This window comes from Octodon degus, unplaced genomic scaffold, assembly GCF_000260255.1.
Source record: "Octodon degus isolate 3935 unplaced genomic scaffold, OctDeg1.0 scaffold00230, whole genome shotgun sequence".
Lineage (NCBI taxonomy): Eukaryota > Metazoa > Chordata > Mammalia > Rodentia > Octodontidae > Octodon > Octodon degus.
Window position 1 is genome coordinate 3,098,856 of NW_004524806.1, and position 8,252 is coordinate 3,107,107.

An 8,252-nucleotide genomic window follows, 5' to 3' on the forward strand; every position below is an offset into this window, starting at 1 on the left:
CTATGTAATTCAGGCTGTCTTGGAACTCACGGTGTAACCCAGACTTGTGGCAACCCTCCTGCCTCAAGTGTATTCTGCCAGGTGCTGGAATAACAGGCATAAGCTACCACCGCTGGCAGGGAACATAGCCTTGATGTTTCTATCTCTCTCTTGTCTTAGGCTCTTCAGTAGCTGGGGACCAAGTATCCTCTTCTGTTACTTTGCCTTCCCCTGAATTGGCTCATAGCAGCAATGGTGATTCCCCAATATTAAAGATGAACAAATTGAGGCCATTAAAACATGGCATGATCAAAAGCTGAACACAGATCTTCTGGCCCCAAATTCAGGACCTATAAACACTATAGGAAAACAGAGAGGCCTCAGAAAAGAAGGACTGGAGTGTAAGGGGCTTAGGAAATGGGAGGGCAATGGAGCAATTGGTGGGCAGTGCCCATGGGCCACATGGCCATGTGTGCGTGTGAGTGTGTATGTGTATGTGTGTGTGTGTGTGTTTAGCATGGTGTGTGTAGCCACACCCAGGGCAACTGCTTCTCTCTCACACCTACCCTCATCTTTCACTTCCTCTGTGGCCTGGGTTTCCTTCCTCCCTTCAAAGTTCATGAGCTGTCTCTCTGGAAGCCTGACTCTGTCCTTTCTTGGAATTTGCCCAGGGAGAAACACCTGCGTTTTTGTTTCGATTTCTCCTCAGGCCCCGTGTTTCCTGGGGAGGCCTAGGTGTGGGGGTAGAGGGAACTCTGAGAGACCTCAGGCTCCCTGTCCTCAGACCCTGATGCCCTCCTGCCTACCCCTCTGCCATCATTTGTTCTTTCACTCTGACTAATCTTAGCTGCAGAGACTCAAGGCTTCTGAGGTGGAAGGGTCTCTGCTGGAACTCAGGCCCAGAGAGAGAAGAGGCCTTGCTCACAGGAACATGGAGGAGTGGCACAGATATTGGGGACCCTTCCCTTCCTGCTGTGCCAGCCTCCCCCTGCCCTTGCCTAGCCCCTCCTTACCATCTCCCCTTCTACTTGTGACACAGCTTTCTGCCCCCTCATCTTCTTGCCTTCCTTGATCCTTGGGCATAGGCTGTCATCTGGTTCCAAATCACCTGAGTTGCATCTGCTGTGATCCCAGTCTGTGCTTGGCACTATCCTTGTCCTCTATCACCTGTGAGTCACTCAAAGGTTGTGCCTTAAATTTTTTATGTTTTGGAAGTACTGGGGATGAACCCAGGGTTTTGCACTCTACCACTGAGCCCTTTAATGTTTTGTTTTGTTTTTTTCCTGAAACAGAGTCTTACTAAGCTGCCCAGGTTGAGCTTGAACCAATGATCCTCTTGTGTCAGCTTCCTGGTGCTGGGATGTCAGGTATGCGTCACAACTAGGCATCCTGACTCTCTCTTGCTAGCAGCTGACTTTTGGATTCTTGCCGTCATAGTAGGTGCAAAGTGATTTTGTTTGTTGAGCAAGAGGCTTAGCAGCAGAGGCCTGGAGGCCAAGCCTAGCCCAAGTGTCACTCTTCACGCTGTTCTGTTCGCTGTTTGGGCAAATTCTCTGAGCCTCCCCAGGCTTCCTCACTCTCCTCTGGGAACTGGATACTAGTAAGTGGCTGGGACATAGTCACTGCGGAGTGTTTAGCACAGCTGCTGGCGTGCCAGTTATGCTCAGTAAATACTAATGCCAACAACAGCTAGGAGGACCCCTCCAAGAACGTCGTACAAGTCCTCAGAAACAGTGGGCCCTGGTGGGCAGGGATGGCATGAAGGGCCAGTCGGCATCTCCTGGGGAGGCCTGGGTGGGATGTGGGGTGGCCTGAGGAGCAGCTCCCAGCCTCCAGTTTAGGGCACCCTTGGCCAAAGCCCCATCAAGGCTGGCTGTTATCTGTCTTGTGAAGCAGTACTCTGCCTTTTAAGACTCAGCACATATAAGCCTAACTCCTGATGGTTTGAATTAGAAAGCAGCTGATGCTTCATAGAAAACCCGGAGAAAAACATTATTGTTGGATGCCCGTCTCCCTGCTGGCAGAGTAGACGGCCAGCTTGCCATGCCAAAGCACAAAAGACTTCACTGGTAAAACCGGAGCCTTCCCACTGGGATTCCTCTCTTTCCCTCCTCCCTCCCTCTCTCTCACTGCACTTCCTTTGGGCTTGGGAAATGCCGGCTGTTGGGTGGGAGTCCAGACAAGAGCTCCCTGGCTGCCTGGGCTCGTTCACTAGAGCAGCACATTGACAGCCTGACTCGAATCCCAGCCTGGCAGGGGCCTGGCTTCGGGCGCAGGGTAAAGGTGATGCCTATTGCAGAAAGAGGGAGGCACTGGGAAGGGCGAGGGGCTGGGAGGACAGGCAGGCTGGACGCTGATCTTGGCGAAAGAGAGCTGGCGTTGGGGTTGCCATTTTACTGCTAAGGACACACCTCAGAGAGGTGATGTCACCCATTCACGGTCACATAGCCCGTGAGTGGCAGCCTCAGGACTAGCTACTTCCTCAGCTCTTAAAATTCTCTCTCTCTCTCTCTCTCTCTCTCTCTCTCTCTCTCTCTCTCTCTCTCAATTTGAGTCAGGCTCTTGATAAGTCATGAAGTTATCCAGGCTGGGCTTGAACTTGTGATTCTCCTGCCTTGGCCTCCCAGAGTGTGGGGATTAAGGTATGCATTACCACACTGGGTTGTGAGGGGTTTTAAGTATCATTCTTATTGCTACTTTCTTTTTTTTTTTTGCGGAACCGGGCTTGAACTCAGATCCTTGAGTTTGCCAGTCAAGCGCTTATCCTACTGAGCCATCTCCCCGGCCCCATTATAGCTGCTTTCATTGCTTGCGCCTACTCTTTCCTCTCACCTGGAAAAAACTGGGGAGGCAGTCAGAAGGCACTGGAGAGGTCTCCCAGCTAGAAGCTGTGGCTTCTAGCTGGCCACTAACAGTCATAGCCCCATGACCAGGGCTACTTTATCTCTGGTCTCGGAGTGGAGCAGAGATTGACAGGCAAGAAGCTCAGCTTCAGATGAGCAGCTGTGATTGTCAGGGTCTGCAGTGCCCGATAAGGCCCTGTAGCAGGGGACAGAGCAGAAGGAAGGCCTGCTCATGCACCTCTCCTTTACCCTGTCCCAGGTTTGGCTCCTTAGGGTCCTCCTTCCTTAAAAGCACAGGTACCCCAAGGGACAAGTCCTCACTCCAAGGCATCCCCCTTGTCACTGGGGAGTGAGTCATCCCTGGAGGCAGGCGCCTCAGTTTCCTCACCTTCAGATGAGACCATTCTTGTCTCCACCCCGTGGGTTGATGGGAAGATGGATTGAGATAACTGCAGTGATACATAGTAGGACAAGCTGACTCCTGGACAGGTGCTCCGAGGTGGCTACTTATTTATTTGCCTTCACCAGGCTGACCCCTTGTCCAGAACGCCTCTTCTTTCATCATGGCCTTCCCAAAGCTTTCCTTTCTTTTCAGGCCAAATCTAAATTCTGTTTTCTCCCCAAAGTCATAGCGAATTCCTTGGGTACCACAAACTGCCCTGGGCTTGCCACTTTTGCAGCACTTGGAACTGGACCCTGCAAGAAATAAACAGAAGATTGGGAGGGTGGCCAGGGATAGTGGCTCACTCAGGTAATCTCAGCACTATATGCGGGTGAGGTAGGAGGATGAAAGTTAGTGCTTAGCCTGGGCAACTTACTGACTTAGCAGGACCCTGTCTCAAGTCAAACAATAAAAGGCCAGGGCTGTAGCTCAGTTTGAAAGCCCTGGATCCAACCCCCAGTACATACATACATAAAAACATTTAAAAAAATAAATAAACATTTTTTTTTTCAGAACCAGGGATTGAACTTAGGCCCTGCGCTGAGCTATCTCCTTGGTCCCTCAACAAATAATTTTTAGGGGATGGGAATATAACTCAGCATTCATTGTTCCCTGTATTTAATTCTGTGTACTATATGACATGTGCAGGTACGTGTGTATACACACACACACACACACACACACACACACACACACACACACACACACACACGCAGGATTTGAGGGCTAGCCAGGGCTATCTTGGGTAATGGGCTACCAAGGATTTTATTTTACCAGGACTGCATGCCTGTAGTCACAGCTGACTGGGAGGCTGAGGCAGAAGGATCTCTTGAGTTCATGAGTTCAAGGCTAGCCTGGGCAATGTAAAGTGACCCATATCTCAAAAAAATTACGACTATAATTAGAAAGCATTCAGATAAATGCTATCATCATGAAGGATCTGTCTGCTGCTCTGATACTTCATGGAATTGTACAGCCTTTATTTTTATTTTATTTTTTTTGTGGAACCAGGGATTGAACTCAGGCCCTTGCACTTGCCAGGCAGGTGCTTATTCCACTGAGCCATCTCCCGGCCCCCAGCCTTTAGTTTTTGATAGCTCTGTGGATTGCAGTGGTCCAGGAGGTAGACACACGCTCACTCAGAGGCATGGAACCAGTTCTGAGTCCTTCAGGTATGGCCTTCACTAACCTGCCCATCTCAGCCCCACCGTTACAGCCCTGGGAACACCTACCACAGACCATCTGAGGGGTCCCCTTCAGTCCCCAACCACTAATCCCCATTTCAGAGATTCAAGGGGCTTTCAGAAGACAGCCCAATTCATCTCCCGCCACAGCTGCCCACGAGAGTCCCCTGACCTTCAGATCTTTGCTGGCTGCAGTAGGCTGCGGCCGAGCTGCCTCCTTGCTACGCTGTAAGTTACTTAAGAGCAGGAAGCACAACCTACACCTCTTGCCTCCCAGCCCTGGCTCAGTGCTGGTTCACAGCAGGGCAGGTTCTCCGTGTAGGAATCGTAAGTCATGATCATGGTTATAATGGTAATGACGACAGCCACCGTTCACTGAGTGCTGGCCTTGGGTCTTTACAGGCTTTCCTCTCTACCTGAATTATGTCACGAGATCTCCCATACCACCCCCTGTGCTATTTATCTTATGGAGAAAAAGCTGCCAGGAAAAGAGACTGTGGGCTGCCTCTTCCTGCCTCAGTTTCCTCTTCTTTTCAGGGCCTGATATCTGTGATATCTGCTCTCCTTTCCACCCTCTAGGTGACTGTGAAGGTCAAACAAGCCCGAGCATGCAGTCAGTTACAGCCTCATGGTGTGGTGAAATAAATGTTTATTCCCAGGTCTGCCAACCTGGCAAGGAATGGAGACTTCAACACTGCCCTTGCTAAGGATGACAGTGAGCTAAAGACACTGGTGGCCCTAGATCTGCGTGGGAGGGCTCTGGCACCAGGCAGTCTGCTCCTGGCTCCAACCCCCCAGTGCCCTCTACTATTAATTCCTTGCTTCTTCTTTCGCCATCCTTAGCTCAGCAGACCCTCTCTGGGTCACAGTCAGATTCCAGCTGCTTTTGAGGCTGTGCTCTACCTTGGGAAGTTCTCTGGCTCCCTGCTTCCCGACTGCTACCTGCCTTGGGCCTCCGCTGCCCTGGTAGCTCCAAGGGGCAGTATTGCCCAGCTTTCATCTGGTTGGTGCCATTAAGGGCTCTAATTCTTCTTGGTGACACACACCTTTGCTCTGATAAAACAATTAACCACGCAATTATGTTTTTCACGGCTGCCTTTCCTGCCAGGCCAGAGGCTTCCTGGGGGCACGGAAGGCCATCCTACAGGGGCTATGTGTCTCCTAAGGCCTACAGCACCTGGGTAGGTCTCAGTAAATGCTCTATGACCCACAACAGACTGTGTGACAGACTGCATGAAGGAGGACCTGAGACATTTCACTTAGCTTCCTTCCTCACCAATACATGGCCCATGGGTGCTGTGGGACTCTATGTCCAGCAAGGGGTATTTACTTGTGATCAACATTTTTGCAGTCTGCGGCCTATGGGCTCTGGAACCAGAGACAGCCTGAGTCCCAGTCCTGCCATTACTTAGCTATGCAATGCAGAGGAAGTTACTTAACTTCCCTGTCTAGTTGTAGAATGATCTATTAGAGGTTGTAATAGCACCTCCTTCATTGGTGCTAAGGACGTAGGATTACATAAATTAAAGATTGCAGTGACTTTGATTGTAATTATTATTGCTGGTAATGACTCAAAGGGTTCCTCCTCCCAATTAATAGCATTATCCTTTAGCAGCAGGAGCCAAGGACTGGTTGACAGGACTTGAGATGCCTGGGAAGGAAGCCAGAAGCCCGAGACTCCGCTCCGAGGGCTCAGCTGGGTGACCCAGAGGGAGTCACTGTATTCTGACTGCTTACCGGATGACTAACACCAGCAAAAGCACTGCCTAATGTGCTGCCCCACTGGGGTGTGGGGGCGGATCAAACAGAGAAATGAATGAGAGTCCTTCTCTCCACAAATATTTGCTGAACACCTACTGTGTTCCGTGGCTTTGGGAAGACCAAGCAGAGAGCAAGAGAGCTCAAGCCAGCTCCAAGGGAAAGCAGACGGGAAGCCAGAAATGAAGGGCTGACTGCAAATCCAGGAGGACCCACTGTGTTGAAGCAGGGCAACATGGGGCCCAGCTGGCTCTGTGATTCCAGCAACACGGCCTAAGTCTAACCTGTGCCGCCTCCTTCCACCACGCGACCTGAACATCTTCTCTGCTCTCAAGGCCTCTGAGTCTTCATTTATGAGACAGATTTTGAAGTGGGCAGACAAGGCACCTTCCTCATGACACTGGGGTAAGGATTAAGTGAGTTCATGCGTGTAAAGGGCTTAGCACAGAGCCAGACACGTCTACGACATCGCTGGATATAGGGTATTGTTACTGCTGTGGCATGACCTTGCCATGACCTTGCTGCCTGGCACCCAGAGAGGCAGGCGTGACTCTGTCCTTCAAAGAGGTGGAGATGAGGAACATAGCTGACGCCTGGGGACCATGTTCCCTTCCTACCTCAGAGTTTATTGTCATCCTCACATACATGATCATATGGGAACATTGAAAGGTTTGAAAAGAAATATTCCAAACATTTAGTAGTAGTAAGGGTGGGATTTTTATTTTTTGTGGTACCTGGGATCAAGCCCAGGGCCACAGGCTCGCTCAGCAGGTGTCCTGCTGCTGAGCTCCATCCCCAGCCCTAGGGCAACCCTTTTAGATGTACTGCTTAGGGGCCTTACGCACATCCATACTGCTGCAAACCATCACCACCATCCACCTCCAGAACATTTTTTCTTCCCAAGCTGACATCTGTGTCCATTAAACACTAACTCTCCATTCCCTCCCCCAGGCTCTGACTTTTTTTTTTTTGAGACTGGGTTTCCTACGTAGTTCAGGCTGAACTTGAACTCACTATGCAGCCCAGGAGTGGAGTAACTATTATTCTACTTTCCATCTTCATGCTTTCAGCTGCCCTAAAGACCGTGTTCATGTAGTGGAATCACAGGATATGCGTCCCTTCATGCCAGGCCTACGTCCTCAGCACGGTCCCCTCAGTTTCGCTCATGTTGCAGCATGTGTCAGAAGTCTATTCCTTTTGAAGGCTGAGTAATAGTCAATAATTACTTTTGCAAATAAAGATTGGGGCAAGATCAGCTGACAGCATAAGTGACTGCATGAATGAATGGAACCGGGCAGCGAGTCTCCCGGTCTCTCTGTGGATTGTGATGGGAGCAGCAGGTCTGTGGGTGAGGACTGGGACAGGTGCCCACAAAGTAGCCCTGGCTCCCCACTATCACAAGAGGGAGGAGTTGGACAGCCTGCCAGGGCTCTGGCCCTGTTGTCCTATGGACAGTGGACAATGAAGAAACTCAGCCCGGAGCTGTGACTCACAGGCCACCAAGGCCGGGTCGGGCCCCCGCACTTGGCCCCCAAGGCCCCGGCCATTCAACCTGAGCAGTGACTGCCTTGGTGTTCCCGCTCTCTTCTGATACCAGACCGGCTTCCCAGGCTCTGGGGACGACCCAGTTGGCCCAGTGAGTAAGGAAGCCTGGACAAACCCTCTTTTCATAAGTGTCCCTGCTGACTAATGCCTCCCAATCATGCTGAGCCCTTCTACCTTCTGCCCCAAAACAGCCCCTGCCCTGGAGCTGGCCTCTGAGAGGTTTTTGTTTGCAGGGGGCTGTACTCTCCTGATGGTGCCCTCACGCCTTCATGCCATCTGCCTCTGGGTCACACTGTGGATCCCTCTGTCCCTTATTCCTCCCATCAACCCCATACTTGCCCAAGCTTTGCTGTCAAGCCTCAGGTCATTCCTGTGAAAGTCAAACTTTTCTCATAAATTCTTTCTTGTGCTGGTGAGATGGCTCAGTGGTCTAAAGCACCTACTTAGAACAAGCTTAGCAAAGCACAGAGACCACGGTTCAATCCCCCAGCACCACATGCC